Consider the following 23,352-nt stretch of genomic DNA (forward strand, 5'->3'; position numbering starts at 1 on the left):
ACCTGTGTAGTTATTTAGATAAAAGGAAACCAGTTCATTCAATCATCACTGTCTGCCACAGAATGCAAATAGCATAAGACAAACAGGTGGAGACATGAGAATAAACAGCAGCTGATGACAATTTTTAGAGGTTAGCATTAGTGAAGCTAGATTTGGAAGAAGGGCCTGCAGATCTTGAAATATCTGTCTACCTGGAGAGCGGATATGATCTTTAGGGAAAGTCACAAGTGTTACCGATAAAGTGTACTTGCAACACCTATACAACTAAAAAAGGAAACCTAACACTGCTCAGATCCTGCTGGTTATTTTTTTTTTTTTTAATTACAGTATCCCAACTATCATGTACTATGAACAGGTGCACAATGGATGAGTTATGTGACCAAAATGCAAGCTTACAGTCAAACCTTGTGAGCACACATATTTGACAGCTATTTGTTCAGAAGACACCGCTCTTGTTTTTGTTCAACAGGTAAAACAGGAATGCATAATTACTTTCAACGTCATATTGATCCACATAGGATTGCACTAAAAATAAAGTAATCTTTGAACAATAAAATATATTTAAATACTACTTGAGAAACAGTCAACTCGGGAAAATAAACTAAATTCAGTTGACATATGGAATCTAAAAACGGAGAGGTCCCGCATTTAGCATAATGCAAAAATCAGGAAGCAGATGGACCTCAATTTACATGTTGCTGCTTAATGTGATCAAAAACGGTCACAAAAAACATCAGAAAAAAAAAAAAAAAAAAAAAAAGATTTCCCATAAAGAAAAAGTAAATAAATAAAAATCAAAAGTTAAAATCAAATTGAGAATGAACATTAATAACTGCACATTATACAGAACAATGCATCCAACCAGACCAAAACATCCGTTATGCCGATGATTGTATCCTTTTAATGAAATGCCAGTGCAGGATATCATTATTTTAATTACACATACACAAAGTATTAGCATGTCATTATGATCAACAGCCACAGATTTTTTTCATCCACAGTAGCCATACACGTATTGATTTGTGATCAATCTAAGTACTGGAAATTGGAGACAAGTTATTCATTATCAAATAAAGCCTAAGTTTACTTGCAAAAACATTTAAAAATCAGTACAAGGGACATGACTTATCTTCAATGCGATGTGGGCGTTAAGCTGCTGTGCCCTAGTTTACCAGACATGTTCCTCCTCCAATGCCCCCTTGCAATTTACCAGTAAGGCAGGGGTTAATAGTGCTAAGGGAGCTGTGGCAGGCACTCCTCAAGAAAGCCCGACTATGCCTGCCCTTTCCGTTCAGCTCCTCCATTCATAGAAGTCGTTACTACAGTTTCTTTAAATGAAAGGGGATCTATGAATGGAGAATAGAATGCATAGAATAGAATCCAGTCTGTGACTGGAAGAGGCAACTCCTGTCATTCATTCACCTGTCCTCCATTCATAGAATGGGACATATTTTTATTATAAGGTTTATTAACATGGGCATTCAAAATGCCATATCTAAATATGTACAGCATATACTTTTTTTTAACTAAACAAAGCACTATAGGAATCAATAGGGCCTTAGACACAGCTGTGTCGACAAACAAAAATGTGCGCCACATTTAGCCGTGTATATAAAAAATAGAGCACATCTGTGTCTGGGGCCATACATAGCTGCATATTTTAAACATGTAGGTCTGTAAATGTGTGTAAATGCATGCACAGTCATTAGAAGAAATGTGCACGTCTAAAAGCTTTATGTGTCTAGACGCATTTGTGCAGGAAACACACATATGCCTGAGTGAATGAAGCCTTAAAAGGGGTTGTAAACCCTTGGAGGTTTTTCACATTAATGCATGAAGGTGGAAAACCTCCCGTAATGCAGCGGCCCCCCCAGAGTCCCCCCCCCCCCCTTACTTACTCCAGCCGCTGCCTCGGGTCCTGACTGGATATTGATAGCAGAGCAGCCATTGGCTCCCACTGCTGTCAATCAAATCCAATTTTTATTGAAAGCCTATGGCGTGCATAACACACCCAAAAACTTCACCCGATGCATGAAAAATGTGCACACACATAAAGATGCTCACAAAAAAGTGCAACGGGTACACAGACGTGCCAATTCCTTGATACCCCGGGGCGTTAGGCTCCAGACGGGGACAAAGGTACTTACAATAGTCTATTTGGCCGAAACCAGACAGACCCCGTTCTCTGGAAGGCCTGCCGAAGCAGAGCCCACCCAAGTACTAGGTGGGGCTCCCCCGAAGGGAGACCCCATGAGTCAGGGCGGACGAAGCCAGAAGGCCATGTCCACCCCTCCACAAGACTTTCAGGGCTGGCCCAAGGACCCGTCCTTACTCATCACACAATGACAAACGTGAACAAGACGTGACAAACACAGGATTTCAATCAAAAGAAAGAAAATAAATAAAAAGTGGGGAAGGGATAGTGGAGAGGAGAGTGAAAAAAGTGGCCATTGTGTAAAACAATGACCAGGCCCTCCGTCCAGGAATAAAAAAATTCTTCTGGTCCTAGCCAAAAGGCCCGACCCAAGAGGGAGGTGCTAAAAAAGCGTGTTTATGGTGGAGTGACCGTGGTGCCTCAAATCAAAGTGACTGCCACTCATAGTGATTTTATGGCACCCCTGGACTGCCACTCCAGGGGCACTACTCCATAGGCTTTCAAGACCAACCCTGGCCACAGCAGACCCCACCCCAGGCAGAAAGGCATGGAGTTCTGGAAGCTTGGTGAAAGCCCTTTACCATCAGGCTTCACCGGAGATGGGATTTTTGTAGTGGACCATTTTATCTGTATAATAAGGCAAACACAGGCTCAAAAAAATCTGATAAAAATTTTATATTTTATTGGTTACAAAACGCATAATATCTGATATAATAAAATCACAGGCTACAGAGAGTACATTATGAGTACTTAATACTAAAATCGCTGTTACGCAAAGTGCTGGAGAGATGCTAGAATATGCGGTAAGCCAACATGTTTCGCAGTTTTGCAGGGATCACGCAGATTTAAGGAAGACGTGAACAGTGTCTACTTAGCCACCTATCACGGCAGCGGACACAAGCGGACAATACCCAGAGGCTCTCGGCCTTAAAGCCATTTGACACTAAGATCAGTTGGAGGTAAATGTTACATAGATATTCCCCTTGCCTACCTGCTATTGTACAAACTCTGACATGATTTATTATGATTGCACACTGCACCCAGGGCTTTTCATTGAGCTATGTAGACAGGAACTTAATATTATTTCACCCTATCCATTTTGGGAAATTTATACCAGTGGATATACACAATACTTTACATATTGTCATTGTACAGATGTTTGTACCTTGCTGTGGGTGATAGATATGTGCCAGTTATTTAAGTTAGCTGACACTCTGGCATTTTTAGCAATATAGATATATATGCTGATCCATATTTTGATTAACTATTTTGTAAATATAAGAAAACAATATCCATCTAGGTGTACATTCCCTACTGGCATGTAGGGTGGCGTAAGATGGTCATGAGTATAACCCATATTAGAATTATCATTTAACATATATAGATAATCAAAGCCAGAGAAATATAATATATCAGGATTAGGAATAATGTTAATCAAACCCCTTTCCTCTATTGCAATAGTAGTTAAAAATATCTTCTTACACAGGACATACCTTCTGATAGGTGGGTCACTACATGATCCGACACCCCACTATCCAACCCCTTAGGCTCTGACTGCCCTGGGGTGATGATCGCGATCGGCTGATTACCCATTGGACCTTTGGTGTGAGTCCGGCTACGCACGCCCTACTCTAGGCATTGGTAATTATGATTGGGTAAGCACCTTCATTAGCCAAAGAAAATGCACTTGGATTATGTATTGTAGAAATTATGGCTCCTAATATAAATTTATGTAATTTAGAGACATCTACAGATGCAAGCGACGCCCTTGAAGAAGCAGGAAACTGCGAAACATGTTGGCTTACCGCATATTCTAGCATCTCTCCAGCACTTTGCGTAACAGCGATTTTAGTATTAAGTACTCATAATGTACTCTCTGTAGCCTGTGATTTTATTATATCAGATATTATGCGTTTTGTAACCAATAAAATGTAACATTTTTATCAGATTTTTTGAGTTTGTGCTTGCCTTATTATACAGATAAAATGGTCCACTACAAAAATCCCATCTCCTATGAGGCAGCCTAGGCTCCCTCCTAATGTTTCTATTTGTGATTTAATATTAGGGATTGGGGACCTGTATCTGTATCTGAAAATAACCCAACATTATCCAGTATTTAATCATCAGGCTTCACCATTGTTCCGTCCCTCCTACCTAATTACAGTCGGGAAGTACTGGCCGCTCCCCCCGGTGGGAGAAAGGGGAGCCAGCGTTCTCTCCCGAATAACTGTACGGAGCTAGATCTGCCCCAATCCAGGCCAGAAGACCAGGGTCCTGACCCTCCGGTTCAGACCCCGTGGTTCTCCATCCACATCAGAAGGCTTCCTTTTCGGCTACGAACCGTCCAGGTCACCTTTACTCCAGCAGGTTTTGCATAGCAACTGCCATCGATCAGGGACGGAAGCAAGCGCCACCTCCTGGAAACTGATAAGAACAGATACTACACTTGATCTTAGCCAAATCCAATGATGCGGGATCTGGGTGGCCGGGGCCGAGTCCTGCTGTCTGTGTCAACGGACGCAGCAGCAGGACACGGGAGCGCGCCTGCACGGGTGCCCTGAGTGAGAGCAGCTTTCCCAACAGGGCACTCGAGAAGAGGAGGAGCCAGGAGCGCCACTGAGGGACCCAGGGAGGAGGAGGATCAGGGCCACTCTGTGCAAAACCAACTGCACAGAGGAGGTATGACAGGTTGTTTTTTTTTTTTGTTTTTTTAACTACTTGCCACCCACGTTATAGCCAAAAGACTGCTACAGCGGGGGGGGGGCCTCAATTGGCGGGTGGGTGTACATGCATGGACGTCCTCACGTGCATGAGATGCCTGCACATCCCTGTGTCAAATATAACTTAAAAAAAAAAAAAAACAACTCACCATGCCTTTTACTAAAATACCTTGGGGAGAGGGAGAGATACACACCATAGTTTGTAGACTATAAGGGCTCTTTCACATGGGGCGGATCAGTGATGATCCGCCCCGTGAACATCTGATTGCTTAGCAGGAAAATGACAGGTCCGTTGCTGCACACTGTGCAGCTACAGACCTGTCAGAGCGCCGCTCTCCCCTATGGGGGATCGGGTGATGACGGACCGTAGAGTCCGTCGTCACCCGATCTGATAACGGATGGAAAAGTAGGTTTTTCCTCCGTTACACTTTTTCGGAGCGGGTCGGATGTCAGCGGACATGTCACCGCTGACATCCGACACTCCATAGACCTCCATAGAGTGTCCGTTCAGGTCCGCCTAAAAAACTGACAGGCGGACCTGAACGGACAGTCCGTGTGAAAGAGGCCTAAAACTTTTGCAGAGTAAATAATATACACAGATTTGGGTTATTTTTACCAAAGAAATGTAGCAGAATACAATTTGGCCTACATTTATGAAGATTATTTATTTGCATATTTTATAACAAAGAAAAACATGTTTTCTTTTCAAACTTTTTTTTTTTTTTATATAGCAAAAAAAAAAAAAAAAAGAAGGAAGAAGAAAAAACCCAGTGGTGATTAAATACCACCAAAAGTAAGCCCTATCTGACTCAAAAAAAGATACAAATTTAATTTGGGTACAGTGTTGCCTGACTAATTGTCATTTAAAGTAGGACAGCTCTGAAATTTGAAAAAATTGGCCTGGGCAGGAAGGGGGTGAAAGTGGTATTGAAGTGGTGAAAATATGGAACGATACAATACAACATATCGATTTAAAATACAATCAATCAGAAATGATCTGATAAAAATGACCATATATTCTGTGTTGGTTGTGTAACACGCATACAGGTATTCATTTTATCAATCAAATTCCACCATGGTCGACCGACTTGCTAGCGTTGAAACTGACCAAATGGAGAGCCTGTTAACTTGATCATTTTAGTCACATCAATAGATTAGTTTTCAACGTGTGTGGCCATCTTTAGTTTCTTGTTGCTCTGTAACTCGGAAGCACATTCCTATGCGCATATTACATCAGAAAATATTGATTATAGACTACAAGACCTGCTGTATACTGCTTTTACACAGGATATGACAAACCTTATGCCTGGTACACACGATGAGATTATTGGTTGAATGATCGTCTTTTTTTTTGCATGCTAGACTCTTATTGAAAATGAAGACTTTACTAAAGTTACAAAAATTCTCGTGCGACAGAATAAAAATTCAAGTGATTTTAAAGTCTTTTTTTTTTATAAACAAAAACACACAAACATGTTATACTTACATGCCCTGTGCAGTGGATTTGCACAGAGCAGCCTGGATCCTCCTCTTATCGGGTCCCTCTTCAGCTCTCCTGGTCCCTCCCTTCCGTCGAGTGCCCCACAGCAAGCAGCTTGCTATGGGGGCACCCAAGCCGAGTCACAGGTCTGTGTGTCCATGCAGACACAGAGCCCTAACCCAGCCCTTCTCTCCCGATTGGCTGACTGACTTTGATTGACAGCCGTGGGAGCCAATGGCGCCACTGCTGTGTCTCAGCGAATCAGGAGGAACGTCCTGGATGGCTAAGACACTCGTGGACAATGCTGGAGAGAGATAGGGCTCAGGTAAGTAATTAGGGGGTGCTGGTGGGGCTGCTACACGCAGCCTTTGTTTTATCTTAATGCATAGAATGCATTAAGAGAAAAAAACCTTCTGCCTTTACTTAACTCCTTTAAGTGATGTCATGTGTTACAGTGTATTTTCAAACGACAACTGTACTGATTAAACAAAAATCATACAATCTGGTATCGTATGAGAAAAATGTTCATGCTTGTCCGATTGGATAATAAATCAGATGAACTGCCGTGATCGTGATCGAAAGCTGTGTACCAACGATCAGATTATCGTACAATTGCTTCGAAAGTGGCATTTTTCGTACGAAAACCGAAAAGCATAATATTGCAGTCTTGGAAGACGTCCTGATGAAAAGGCATTGTGCTCAGTGCTGCCATACGACACTATCAGAAATCCGGCTCCTGAGGAATTGCAAACAGGAACATTCACATATAGCAAGCTCTCCCCCAAATCCCTTCCCATTCGTTCCCATAGAAGATTTTATTATCACAAACGGACAACGCCTTGTGAATGTAAATACTCTAGGTAAACAATAAAAAAAAAAAAAAGGTATACGAAGCTGACAGTTTACATATTCAAATACAAGGGAAACAGGACGGCCTAGTATAAAAGAAGGATCATTTGTCGTTCTGTAGGGCAGGACTAGAAGTATTCATGTTTAAATGATGATCAACGTGAGGCTGAGTTACTGCAGTCCCCTTTTCTCGTATGATCAAATAGAATGTGTGTATACATATGTGTGACACAATGCTGGTCTGTGCTGCAGCAACCAGGTATTAGAAAAAAAAAAAAAAAAAGGGGGGGGGGGGGGTCTTCCATCTTCCGCCGGCATCCCTAACACAATCCTGTGGAATCCACTAACAATGCACAAGGAGACAGGATACCAGCGAGAGTCACCCCTCCTCTTCCAGGAAGAATGGGCAGGTGGGGGTTGGTGAGAGAACCAGGGATCAGATTGCTTTAATCAGATACCAGTGCAAGTCTATGACACAGCGATATTTCTATTCCGGGCACACACCTTGCCTGTGCACACACAAAACGCCACTTTGGCCTTACTGTACATTTTACAGATGCTACATATGTACATGGCTGGAAAAAAGGCGTATTGCTAGAAAATGAACACAAGTCTCCTAGTTTAGGACAGCGCTGATATTTTTTTTTTTTTCCTGCGTTTTCCAAGACTTTACTGTCACGATTGTCACAGCCAGAAGTTACATAGCAGAAATGACAATCACAAACAAGTCTAATTGGGAAAGGAGTGACATGGATGATTGTAGAATATATAGACTGGGAAAACACAGGGGTTGATTTACTAAAACTAGAGAGAGTGCAAAATGTGGTGCAGCACCAATAAGCTTTCAGGCCTGGTTCACATCTATGCAATTTTTAGAGCATTTTCAGTTTTGCATAAACACACTACAGTCCATTTAACATGGTTCTCTATGGATGTAGTTCACATCTGTGCATTTTATGGAAAGGGAAAGGGACTTTTTTCTGGTTTTTGGTTCCATAGACTTCAATGGATCAAAAGTGTGTATTGCAAAACACACCTGCAATATGCAAACTGCAACCTGCATAGGTGTGAGTCGGGCCTCGTTGTCAAAACATAATTAACCAGGCTGAAGTCAGAAGCTGATTGGCTACCATGCACAGCTGCACTAGATTTTGCACTCTCCAGGTTTTAGTAAATCAACCCCCATAGTCATGATAAGCATAGCTACTGGAGGGGCAAATGCTGTCAAACTAGAGGCCCTCCAGCTGTTGCGGAACTACAAGTCCCATGAGGCATTGCAAGGCTGACAGTTACACGCATGACTCCCAAAGGCAGAGGCATGATTGGACTTGTAGTTCTGCAACAGCTGAAGGGGCCGCCAGTTTGACATCTCTGCGTGACTAACAGATACCCATCAGGATATCTAGCACTGATGTACTTAGAAGACATTTTACAATATGAATTCTACCAAGCCCACCTGTGCATTAAAATATATAAATAAACCCTGCTTGCTGCATCTTTGATGCACTTTCATGAAAACACACGTTATATAGAATTCAATAGTAACGCATGTTAAACACCCTTAAAGTGCAAAGTATTGCACACAAGCTGCATGTCAAAAAATATTTGGAGGAAGAGCATTAAAATCGCTCTGCTACATCTACTTATGGTCCCCTACAGACCACTTAAGCCAAAAGGTAAAGGTATACATGTATTGATTTGTGACCTGCGATCTACGTACAAGCGATCGTAAATGTACAATTCATCCTCGATTAAAAAATATTGAGCAATGCAATAATACAGTATTGATTGGAAACACGATCTATCAGAAACAATCGACTGAAAAGAATCATTTAACCATTTAATTCCTATTAAATTCAATCATTTTAGCTGCACCGAAAAATCAACTGAATGATTTTGATATATGCAGGTGTATTAAGGTGGTCAACACACATATTTATCAGAAAAGGTGTTGAAAACAATCATTTAATTCAAATGCAATCATTTTAGCTGTATCAAAAGTTTCATTGAATGATTATATAGCCACTGTTTTCATAGCCATTAAAAAATGACCCATTTTTATACAATCACCCTGCCGATCAGAAATACAATTGGAGGGCTCATTTGCTGCACCACACACTTAATGATCATATTGAATCATCTACTTCCCTGCAATCGTACTTTCCATCCGGACCCATCAAAATCATTTTAAATAAAAAAGGACTAATTTTGTTTAAAACAGACTGATGACACACTGTGGGAGATGTGCTAAAACTGGTGAACACAGAATCTTTTGCAGCTTTGCATAGTAACCAATCAGCTTCTAACTGCAGATTGTTCATTTAAGCTTTGACAAAAACTGAAAGCTGATTGGTTGCACAGCTGCCCCAGTTTTAGTACATCTCCCCCAGTATGTGCCTTTTTTGAGAATTCCTAAATCCAATTAATTCTGTGAAGAATCATTTGATCAGATTGTTATGTGTAAGCCACTATAATGGTGTCCATACACAGTATTATAATGATCTTCCAATTGATGGGAATAATTCTTGATAGGAACAATTGATCCACAGACGATAACCCAATCAATCGATATGCCAGTGGATTTTGATAGCTGCAAGATACAATAATCAGTTTCTTGAATGCATCCTTTATTTTCACCTGACATCTGATAGAAATATGATCACATTCATGACCAGATCATCTCAGTGCTACAGGTTAATGCAACACAACCGATAATTTTCTGCCCTGGCTGATTAACTCACTTTGATCGAATCTGATCTAAATCAATTGGAGGGGATGGTATGGCTATTCAACTGTTTGCTGATTTGATTGGATAATAACATGAAAGTGCGCATGGTCATCATAAGACCACACTTACCTGTTATCTACAATCTCTACATTTAGTAGTTGAAAAATGATAGATAGATAGATAGATAGATAGATAGATAGATAGATAGATAGATAGATAGATAGATAGAGATTGAAAGTGATCCCAGTACTTATAATACCTCCATGTCTATCTCCAATGGTCATGATGAGAAGCTGACACTGGTAGTGTACAGAAAGGAATCAATGTATCTTTTATAACAGTAACAAAATAACCATGTTGATAAACATCCATCAAAACTGTCAGATCCCAGGAGAAGCCTGGGGGAATCAGAGGCATTTCCATGCATCATACATACAAGGGATATCATGCACAGAGTATGGGATTTATCATCACTTCTATGGATCATACATACAGGGATGTCATGTCATACACAGGGTATGGGATTTGCCATCACCTCTATGGATCATAAATACAAGGGATGTCATATCATGCATAGGGTATGTATGGGATTTATCATCACTTCTATGGATCATACATACAGGGGATGGGATTTATCATATTACTTATATGGATCATACATACAGGGGGATGTCATATCATGCACAGGGTATGGGATTTATCATCACTTCTATGGATCAGACATACAGGGGATGTCATGCACAGAGTATGTCATGTCATGCACAGGGTATGGGCTTTACCATCACCTCTATGGATCATACATACAGGGGATGTCATGTAATAAATGCACAGGGTGTAGGATTTCTCCTCACTGCTATGGATCATACATATAGGGGATGTCATGTAATAAATGCACAGGGTATGGGATTTATCATCACTTCTATGGATCATACATACAGGGGATGTCATGTAATAAATGCACAGGGTGTAGGATTTCTCCTCACTACTATGGATCATACATATAGGGGATGTCATGTAATAAATGCACAGGGTATGGGATTTATCATCACTTCTATGGATCATACATACAGGGGATGTCATGTAATAAATGCACAGGGTGTAGGATTTCTCCTCACTACTATGGATCATACATATAGGGGATGTCATGCACAGGGGATGGGATGTACTATCACTTCTATGGACAGTATAGAGATGAGAAGAAGGCCTTATGATAAGGCATGGCATGATCCCATTAGAGAAATCAATGACAGCCAGAGAGGAGATGAGTGTGATCAGAGGTAGAAGATAAGTGAGACCCCCCAGAACAGACACACACAATCCTATAGAAAGCAAGCACTTGGAATCAATGACAGGATACCTACTGACTGAGCCGTGGGATGAATGGAGCCGTATGTGCGGGGATTGTTGATCACTGATCGCTCATAGTCCTCCTCTCCGGATCAGGATGGCACTCCGATAATCAGGGTCACGTGGGACCGGTTAAGCCGTGCGCCCCATGTCAGCGTTGTCACCATAGACCAGAAGACAAGGACAACAAACAAGGAGAGGAGGCTCGCCTGCCCTGCAGCCGCAGCTTGTGATGGGAGAGGGGCGGGGACAGGTCAGCTGCGGGGGAGAGGGAGGCAGGAATGGCCGGCACACGGCCCTGCTCTGGGCTCTCCTCTCCGGCCTCACAGCCGAGCTCTGTGCTCTCCTTCCCGGCCTCACAGCACTGTGTACAGGAGGAGAGATGGCGGACTGCTCTACTCACACTGGAGGAATGGAGGCTGAACCAGGCGGAGGGTTTTCTGTGTGCGGTGCTATGTCCACCCCTCCTGCCACAGGGTGGTGCAGTCCACCCATCCACAGCTCGCTCCGGTACGAGTTATCTCCTCCTGTGCAGGTTGGGGAGATGGTGCTGGAACGTCACCCACAGCCGCTCTCTACATCCTATAGGGACGAGACGTTATCCGGGCATCTCTCTGTATTCTCATTGATGTTTATTTCTTATGACAGCCTTTGTTTTCTGTTGGCTTAGGAATCTCAGAGCTGATCAGTTAATTGCTAACTAGATGCTGGCACTGGGAAGGAGAATGTCCCATGACCTACACTGCGTCATTCTACACAGTACACAACCCACAGTGTACATACAGTATACACACAACTCACAGTGTACACACAGTATACACAACACACAGTGTACACACAGTATACACACAACCCACAGTGTACACACAGTATACACACTACACACAGTATACACAACCCACAGTATACACACAACCCACAGTATACACACAGTGTACACAACCCACAGTGTACATACAGTATACACACAACTCACAGTGTACACACAGTATACACAACCCACAGTATACACACAACCCACAGTGTACACACAGTATACACACAACTCACAGTGTACACACAGTATACACAACCCACAGTATACACACAACCCACAGTGTACACACAGTATACACACAACTCACAGTGTACACACAGTATACACAACACACAGTGTACACACAGTATACACACAACCCACAGTGTACACACAGTATACACACAACCCACAGTGTACACACAGTATACACACTACACACAGTATACACAACCCACAGTATACACACAACCCACAGTATACACACAGTGTACACAACCCACAGTGTACATACAGTATACACACAACTCACAGTGTACACACAGTATACACAACCCACAGTATACACACAACCCACAGTGTACACACAGTATACACACAACCCACAGTATACACACAGTGTACACAACCCACAGTATACACACAACCCACAGTGTACATACAGTATACACACAACCCACAGTGTACACACAGTATACACAACCCACAGTATACACACAACCCACAGTGTACACACAGTATACACACAACCCACAGTATACACACAGTGTACACAACCCACAGTATACACACAACCCACAGTGTACACACAGTATACACACAACCCACAGTGTACACAACCCACAGTATACACACAACCCACAGTGTACATACAGTATACACACAACCCACAGTGTACAAACAGTATACACAACCCACAGTATACACACAACCCACAGTGTACACACAGTATACACAACCCACAGTGTACACACAGCCCACAGTGTACACACAACCCACAGTATACACACAACTCACAGTGTACACACAACCCACAGTGTACACACAGTATACACAACCCACAGTATACACACAACCCACAGTGTACACACAGTATACACACAACCCACAGTGTACACACAGTATACACAACCCACAGTACACACAACCCACAGTGTACACACAGTATACACAACCCACAGTGTACACACAGTATACACAACCCACAGTACACACAACCCACAGTGTACACACAGTATACACAACCCACAGTACACACAACCTACAGTGTACACACAACCCACAGTGTACACACAGTATACACAACCCACAGTATACACACAACCCACAGTGTACACACAGTATACACAACCCACAGTACACACAACCCACAGTGTACACACAGTATACACAACCCACAGTGTACACACAGTATACACAACCCACAGTGTACACACAACCCACCGTGTACACACACAGTATACATAACCCTCAGTGTACACACACTGTATACACACAACCCACAGTACACACACAATACATACTGCACACACACATTATACACAACCCACAGTACACACACTGTATACACACAACCCACAGTGTACACACACAGTATAAACACAACCCACAGTACACACACAATACATACTGCACACACACATTATACACAACCCACAGTACACACACTGTATACACACAACCCACAGTGTACACACACAGTATAAACACAACCCACAGTACACACACTGTATACACACAACCCACAGACAGTATACACACAACCCACAGTACACACACTGTATATACACAACCCACAGTGTACACACACAGTATACACACAGCCCACAGTACATACACAGTATACACACAGCCCACAGTACATACACAGTATACACACAACCCACAGTACACATACTGTATACACACAGTACACACTGCATGCAGTGTACACACAAACTACAGTATACACAGAACACACAGTGTACACAGTATACACACAACACACACACAGTATACATATAAATTACACACGATGTACAAATTACACACAACCCACAGTGTACACACAGAGACTGTACACAAAACCCACAGTACACACCCACAGTGCACACACACAGTGTACACACAAAGTACACACAACCCACAGTACACACTGCTCACAATGTACACACAACCCACAGTACACACTGCACACAGTTTACACACAACCCACAGTACACACTGCACACACAACCCACAGTACACACTGCACACAGTGTACACACACAACCCACAGTACACAGTCACTCTGCACACAGTACACACAGTGTACACACACAACCCACAGTACACAGTCACTCTGCACACAGTACACACAGTGTACACACACAACCCACAGTACACCGTCACTCTGCACACAGTACACACAGTGTACACACACAACCCACAGTACACAGTCACTCTGCACACAGTACACACAACCCACAGTACACACTGCACACAGACCACACACACAGAAAATAAGATAGATTACTGTAATTCTAATGTAGGTAGGGTAAAACAAAAGTTAACCAAAAATTCATTAATTAACCAAAACTTAAACAAAGGATCTAGATACGGTTAGAGGGTGTATGTCATAAAAATGTTACTATGTGACTGATGTATGTGTTAGAATGCGTCTGATTGTCCAAATAAAGAAATAAGAACAATGAGTTGGCTGGGAGGTATTAGCAGGGGTATAGCTATAATATAGTGCTGATTTCTAATTCCTCGTTTAAACCATTTGGCACAAGGGTATCAAGAGTGTATATCCAAAATGTTTCACGTTCACATAGTCTCCAGAAATGTTCAGCTTTGGCTACATTTTTGGGTATGGCTTCAATAACCCACACCTGTAAATCTATGGTAGACTTATTATGATGTTCTAGAAAGTGTCATTGTATACTATGTTCCTCACAACCCTCCTCCACAAAGTGACAGTGTTTGCCTTTCCCAGATGAGTTTACTTTCCCTTACCTTTATGTAAGTGTTTTATAACTACTTGCTATTGTACAATAAACATTGCACTCAGAGGCACTTTTCTGTTCTTTCCTTATGTTGCATCTCAGAGCTGACTTCACTCCAGAGAAAAGTTGTGCCCTCAGTGCGTGTCTTCCTCTCAAGATTCCCCATTTAAGATTTGTCATCCAATTTTACCATGGACTTTATCATTTTCTTCCCCCCTGCCCTGGACTTTGTGTATTAATCACCCATTATTGTCTACAATTTAATTACCCTGAGCACTAGCATTTTCATTGTTTTGTAAAGAAATCCTTTAGTGCTACTTTTTCCAAGCTGTGTACCAACCTTGCACTGTGGGGACAGGAAAAAATGAGGATAGAAGGCCATAGAAAAGGTAAGAAAGAGGACATGCTCTGACTGGTAGGGCGATCTAGCTCTTTCCATGATGTGTATTTGCAATCCCTAAATTCCATTACAAAAAGAATTGCATTTTGGGGGAAGCGCCAAAATCAATCCAAGCCTACTATGATTCCCAAAATTTCTGATAGCGTTCTTGTATCATCGCAACATTCTCCTCCATTTTCATATTGTAGCGGGAAGTGTAGGTGAATTCCAGTGCCTAGTAACTACCACTCGGCTGCTAAAATGAAAAACAGGAACATTTCTTTCATAAGATTACCTATATGTCCGGGGAAAATAGGAAGGACGAGTTGCAGGCCAAGATTTGCCTATAAAAAGCACGCAGAGTTGAAAAATGGACTCAAAAATGGCCTAATAAGGGAACAAGTCCACCACAAATGAAGAAGAGTGCCTCTGGGTTCTCCACATTGCCTGCACCGATCCAGATTAGGGGGTTTTATTTTGTGTAAGAGAGCCAGTTTATACCACCTAGTCAAGAGCTTGAAATTACATTCTTGAGCTTGAGTGGATACAATAGTTTGGAAAGTGAGAAGAAATTATTTGTCCCAATCTTCCTCCAGGATGGCATGTCCCAACTCTCTCTCCCAGTCTCGGAGGTAGTATGGGTGACCCGGGAAGGCTGCCAATAGGGAGACATTGTACAACTTTGAGACAGCATGTGAGCTTTCTGAGTCCTGTAAGCACAGGGACTCAAAGAGTTAAAGACCCCTCTTTAGTTTCCCCTTTTCATCATTATTATGGTGGTGAAATTAACCTGATAGACCTTGAGACACCCCCAATCGCTATTTAAACAATCTTGTTTAGAATATCAATATTTTTCATCACTGAGAAGCTCCATTCAGTGTCAGTTAAAAATTAGGATTGTGAAATATATATATATATATATATATATATATATATATATATATATATATATATATATATGGACCAAAGCACCAAAAGGATTACTACCAATATAAATGACCTCATATATGTATTAATATCATGGGTAAAAATAAAAGTAAAAATTACCAATTGGTGTAAACAATTGATGATGATATCCTGATGATATCCTGGCACCCGAAGTGAACAGCAGGTAAAAATATTATCCGTGAAATCTTCCTGATCAGTTAATGCAGTGAAGGGCTCGATTTCCGGGTATGGGCGGAAGTTGTCACGATCACGTGACTCAACCTCTATGCATTTCGGCCTATCAGATTGGCCATCCTCAGGAAGTTACCAAGATTTCACAGATGATATTTTTACCTGCTGTTCACTCCGGGTGCCAGGATATCAGGCACTCATACATGTGAGTTGAATATCTTTTAATTCTTTGGATTAAAAGTTCTTTTTAAACGCTACTGCGCAATGAGGTTTTCTCTATTGTATCCATCTACATGAGGAACATTCATCATAGTTAACCAACGGTTCAAAGGATATCTACAGGGGTCGTCCCACACACGCATTTGACCTAACTAGCAATAGTTGGTCCAATCCCAAGGGTGAGTGCACATCTACTAGGGGGCACTCTATTTAAGCACATAAGGAGCACAAACTATTTATCAAGTCACAGCACTGTATGAGTTTTTCATCATTGTTGCATAAGCACCAGCACTTTTCACTGGGGACTGTTTTATTTATTATTGATGGTTTTCAGTATTTTACATTTATTTTTCTGTATGTAGCAATATATTGCATATAGCATTTAGCGCGGTATATTTATTTATTTTTTTAAATTAGGTTTCCCAAAAACTGCCATAACCTGAAAACTGTGTATTGGTCTATATATATATATATATATATATATATATATATATATATATATATATGCCCAATGCCAGCCTCCCAGAATGGGGAAACCTTGTGAAGTATCTTTGGTAGAGCCAGGTAGCGCTTTGTCACCCAGGGAGCTGTTTCGAAAAACCATAGAACTAAGTGCTGACTAAATATTTTATCCAAAAGGCATGAGAGCACGGTTCTTGCCTCCGTATGTTTCAACAGTCAAAAAATAAGTAGCAGATTATCTGAGCAGTCATTTCTTAGGAAAAAATGAATGTTCACTCAAGATGGAGGCCCTCCACATGATTACTCCAACTTTTTTCCAGGTCCCTTATGGAGTTGGGGGAACGGTTCAGGCCAAGCACAAGTTCGGCCCTAAGATCGCCTGTTCGGCGAGCACCCGAATTTGCGGGGAGCTTGGTGCATTCTAGGGCCCTAATTGGATGAAGCCTTGCACCTGACTGCTGGAGAATGTTGTTGGATTGGAGAGAGATTGAGCAGGGCTCAGTTTTCTAATAGGGAGTTAGTGTGTTCACTTATTGTGACTCTGAGTGTAGAGTGTTAGTGTGGTTTTAGTGTAGTGTTATTGTCAGTATAGTGTGAGTATAGTGTAGTGCAGTGATTCTCAAACACTAATGTTTTGGCACACTAATGTTCCGTGTGAGATTTGCACGTGTGCTGTGGGAGTTTTGAAAAATATTTAAAACTGCTAGCATTTTGAAACCTTGAACATATCGAAAAATTTTATTGTAAATCAATGTCGCAAAAGTTAACAAAGGAACATATATAAAAACGCAATCTCTGTCAGCCTGTCATTCATTGGTTCTTTTTGTAACGCAAGACTTATAGAGATCTCGGGAGAACTTGATCATTCTAATTATATTATAATAATAGAGACCGTTCCATTCCAACTTTGATGCTTATAAATAGTTTGTTGATTGTTTAGCGATGGAGAAATACTTAACCAAGTCTGGAACTCTGAAAGAGAAACTGTTAACTGAAAGGCAAGCGAAAGTACAAAATAAGATTACAAATCGCTTCAACCTGATATTAAATATATATGTAAAAATAAATAAGTTCTTCACCACAAAAATTGTTAAATCTTTTCAGGTGTGTGTGAAAATTTTTAGTTCTTTTTGGTGCGCCGCAAGACAAAGTTTGAGAAACACTGGTGTAGTGTGACAGTATAGTGTAGTGTGTGAGTATAGTGCAGTGTTTAACACAGCATTACATAACATTTAGTGCTGCATACAGTGCTGTATACCCCCCCCCCCCCTTTTTTGGGTTGCTGCATGTTTTTTTTTTGTCCCTTGCCTGCCCCCTTTTTTTTAAATTGTCAGACGCAGTTTTTCTGACTGCGACGCTGGTGTTCCCCTTTTTTATTGTTTTATAGTTTCTACATTTCTGTCAACATCATTCCTCAATTTAAAGTGCACCAAACACCACTTTTCATTCAATATAGTGCATCCAATCACATGTTCCCAGCCCCCCCCCATCATGTCTGGGAGGCCAGCAAGGGGTTGCAGACGTTCCCATACTACTATGAGGGGCCAGCAGCATCTGTGTCCACAGGCAAAAGTGGACATGATCCATCCTCAGGCAGGGCACATTTGTCTCTGTTGATGTTGTCCATACTATCCAGCCACAGCATGCAGAGGAGGTGGTGGGCTTGCTTACTAATTCATCCTTATCCTCTATGACCCAAGCTGACACTAGTGCGCAGTCTACCGCAGCTACCAGCAGCTTATTCTGCCTCCTTGTCCACAGCTACTCCTGCCATAGCCCCGGCATCATGCATGAAGGAGTCAGCTGGATTATTTGAACACAGCATCAGCCTCTTGCTTCTTGAGGAAGCACAGGCATTACTTGATTCTGATGTTGATTCTGAGGTCGAGGAAGGTAGGAATATGAGACTACAGAGAGGGGAGAACCCTAATAAACAACAAATTGGCAGTCATGTTCCCCCAGCCGCAGCGTATTGCCAAGTTGGCTCCAGTGATGAGGGTGGAGGGGATGATGATGATCAGGTCACTGACGTGACTTGGGTGCCAGATAGAGCAGAGGAGGAAAGTGAGGGGGAGGCACAACCCCAACAAGGCAGGATGTTCTCCAGAGGCAGCCATTATGGAACAGTACAGAGCAGCCACCCTATTCCATCAGATTATGGAGCTGTTTTCTCCCAGCCCACTTCCCACAGCTCAGCTTAGCACATGTGCAGTCGACTGCACTGTTGCAATTTGCAATCTCTGCTGAAAGCAGATCAAACATGGCAAAAACACCAGCAATTTGGGTACCACATGCTTAACAAAGCATTTAACCTCCCACCACCGTTGGCAAGAGCGCCTGAAAGCCACACAGTAAGGACACAATACTTCTCCTCCTCACCTGTCATGTGTAACCCAGCTATATCTCATGACCTCTCAGCAGCCTCCACTGACAGGGATAATGATATAGCAAAGGGTGTCATAGGTCCTTGCAACACATCTGCCAGCAGTACACCACCAACTGTAGAGTATAGCAGGCAAATTTCTCTGCCCCAGCTGCTGCATTGAAAAAAAAATACACTCCCTGCCACCCACATGCTCATTGTCTAAATTCTAGCTTGTCCAAATAAAGAAAGCTTGCAGGGAAAAATCTATTTAAAGTTCATTTTTTTTCTTTATAAATGTAAATTTTGCTGCAGCAGGTTCTATACATGGTACAGATGCGCCACTTTACATGCAGACTAAGAGGACCCCCCAGGCACCATATTTAAAGGAATTTATCATTTTCATTGTTTTACTTTAAGCATCATTAAAAGCACTGCTCCTTTAAAACAATGTTTTTTAAAAGTTTTTTTTTTGCATTGGTACGTGTCCCCCAGGGCAGTACCCAGGCCCCCATACCCTTTTTATGGCCAATAACTTGCATATAAGCCTTCAAAATGAGGACTTTTGATTTTTTAAGTTTGGGCCCCATAGACTTTATTAGGGTTTTTTATTTTGCGATGTTCAAGAGTTGTGGCGCGAACCGAACAGGGGGGTGTTCAACGCATCTCTAGTCCCTTATTATTCATGGGAAATAATGCTGTCAATCAGATATGAAAGTATAGTTTATTCTATGCTATTCCTCCCACTCCTGTTTTCAGGTTTCTGTAGAAAGTCTGGAGCAACTTAGCAACTCTAAATTCATTATAGTCATCTCTTTTTGTCCTTAAAGGCTTTATTTCGAGATTTTCCTGCATTTATATCTAAGCTGTTTAATTTAGTGGCATAAAAAAAAATTTGGAAATTTCTTTAAATTGGGTCTTAAAGCAGTATTGAACCCAAAAACAAACACCTATTATATTGCAGCTTACTAATTCTTAGATGTGATGGCTGCATTCATTTTGTTTTTTCTGTTTTCATCTGATGATCCACACAGTAAGTCTGTTGTTTTTAAAAAGAACAAGCTTTCCAGCAGACTATATCAGTTAAGAAATGAGACAAACCATTTAACACTAGCAGGGGTGCTTGTTCAGCTTTTTTTTTATGTAAAGAAATCCCAAAAGGAAAAAAACGGTTTGCTCTAACTGCTTATAAAGTGTTAGCTGAAGTTTGGCTTCAATTTGATTGTGTATTTAAATCTGCTAGTACATCTAACACTCCTCTCCCCCCCAGATTTTCAATGCTGCTGTTCAAAGCGCCCCCTTCTCCTTCATCCAGAGTGCAGACACTCTGATACAGTTGATGTGTCACTGGCCAGATCACCAGGTGAATACAGGAGAAAAAAGCCTAAGAAAAGAAAACAAATGCAGCCACCACATCTAATGATTGGTAAGCTGCAATAAATTATATTTTTGGTTTGGGGTTTAATACCATTTTAATTCTGTTAAGATCCATGTGTCATCCATTTTATTAGACATTAGTGGCAGACTCTTTCTGTTACAGTCAAGACTGGGTCTTGTTTTGTTAATTAGTGATTATATAAATGTCCATTATCCTTTGGCAGTGGCCACATATCTTAAGATCAAAAAAGCTTTAGGTTCTTCAATCATCTCTTAATCTCCCTCCGGTTATAGGAAGGGTCAACCTGTGTCCTCATCTACTATCACCTCCTCCGGACCCTATTCAGATGACCTACAAGTATAACGTATTACCTCTTCCTCAAATCCAAACTCATATTAAAAAGGAGATTTGCAAGGCATCCATCAGGTCCTTTTCTTATAATTCCCCCGCATGTATTGTATTTGCTAAAATTAACATAAATAGAATAATGCAGAAGCAGGGATTTTTTGTTTGTAGAATAATGTAGATCAGTGTTTCTCAACTCCAGTCCTCAAGGCACCCCAACAGGTCATGTTTTCAGGCTTACCATTATTTTGCACAGGGGATTTAATCAGTTTCACTACCTTAGTAATTACCACAGTTCTTTGAACCTGAGGGAAATCCTGAAAACATGACCTGTTGGTGCGCCTTGAGGACTGGAGTTGATAAACACTGATGTAGACAATGGCGCAATTATCCTTTTACAGGTAAACCCAAAGGAAAAAAAAAGTCTTAAATATCATAACTTTGATCCAAAACTGAATTATCCAAGGTTCAGCTCAAAATATGTAGTAGCAGAAAGAAATGAAATGAATGAGAAAAACGGTTTTGCAGATCCGCGAAACAAAGAAAAGCATCTGCAAAAAATAACTACTAAAACAGAAGCAAAGAACAGAGAACATCAGCCTAGGGCAGTGATGGCGAACCTTGGCACCCCAGATGCTTTGGAACTACATTTCCTATGGTGCTCAACTACACTGCAGAGTGCATGAGCATCATGGGAAATGTAGTTCCAAAACATCTGTGGTGTCAAGGTTCGCCATCACTGGCCTAGGGCAATGATAACTTTTCAATTTATTAAAGTATATGTTAAAGCACATTTAGTACATCTCTGCAATACATGCACATTTTCCCATGCTTTGTCCCTTTAAACACAATACAAGCACAGAAAAATAACTTGGTATACCGGAAATATAGCAGGTTATTTGCGAAAGGCAAATCCACTTTGCACTATAAGTGCATTGCAAGTGCACTTGAAAGTGCACTGAAAATGCAGTCGCTGTAGACCTGAGGGGGACAAGGAAAATAAAAAAGCAGCATTTTTGCTTGCACATGATTGGATGATAAAATCAACAGAGCTCCCCCTAATTTCAGAGCTTCCCCTCAGATCTACAGCGATCTACAGCGACTGCATTTACAAGTGCACTTGTAGTGCAGAGTGGATTTCCCTTTAGTAAATCAACCCCATAGTGTGCTTTCTACCTTCTTTGACAGGACAGCAGAGTTAAGGCAATTTGCTAAAACTGGAGCAGGCAGAGTTTGGTGCAGCTGTGTATAGTAACCAATCAGCTTGTTCAATTAAGCTTTGACAACAAAAGATGTAAGCTGATTGGTTGGCATGCACAGCTGCTCCAGATTTTGTCTGCTTCAGTCTTAATAAGTTCCCCACAGTGTATTTTCAGCTCTGAATTCCAAAGCATGTGGTGTTAGCCCTGCTTACTTGATTCCTGGTGGACTGTAAAGAACAGACATCCCCCCCCCCCCTCCATAAGCCCTGCTTTTGCGCAGGCAGAGCGCAAGGGAAGTTGTCAGCTCATAAGATTTCTGGCAAAATCAACACATATGTTTTGCATTTATTAACCACTTCCATACCGGGCCATTGTAAAATGATGCCGGCAGGAACACCTTCCCATTCTGGCTGGATGTCATATGACCTTCTCGACGCTCCTGCGGGCCCGCAGCGTGTCGATCAGGGTTGAGGCATGTTCCTCAGGATACAGCCCATCCCCGATCAGTGTAAAGAGCCAATAAAAATGGCTCTTTACCAAGTGACCAGCTGTGTCCAATCACAACCGGTCACATGCACTGTCCTCGTGCACAGTGCTTATGCGCGTCCCTAGGGCAAATCGGGGATGGGGCTTGTCACCCCGACACAGCCCATCCCCGACCGTGGTAAAAAGCCAATAAAATTGTCTCTTTACCACGTGAACGGCTGTATCCAATCACAGCCGGTCACAGAATGTAAACGAACTGCCGTAACGGGTTTGTTACTGCCTAGAGTGCACACCAATCACACTGATTGCCCCCCCAGTAATAAAGAGGACTTGCCACCAGCCCATCAAAGTACCTGTCA

At 41.8% G+C, this 23,352-nt stretch overlaps 1 protein-coding gene across 3 annotated transcripts in view; it reads right to left on the bottom strand.

The window, feature by feature from the left end:
• WASF1 (WASP family member 1) overlaps nucleotides 1–12,004 on the bottom strand; it is a 190,709-nt gene extending 178,705 nt beyond the window's left edge. For 2 of the 3 annotated variants that reach the window (XM_073627063.1, XM_073627064.1), the window contains exon 1: nucleotides 11,294–12,001. The gene's annotated coding sequence lies outside the window, so the exon portion shown is untranslated. Of the gene's footprint in view, nucleotides 1–11,293 lie in introns of all 3 variants that reach the window. The other variant, XM_073627065.1, reaches the window with a different exon arrangement.
• Nucleotides 12,005–23,352: the final 11,348 nt, after the last annotated feature.

The sequence above is a fragment of the Aquarana catesbeiana genome, linkage group LG04 (genome assembly GCF_042186555.1).
Source record: "Aquarana catesbeiana isolate 2022-GZ linkage group LG04, ASM4218655v1, whole genome shotgun sequence".
Classification (NCBI taxonomy): Eukaryota; Metazoa; Chordata; class Amphibia; order Anura; family Ranidae; genus Aquarana; species Aquarana catesbeiana.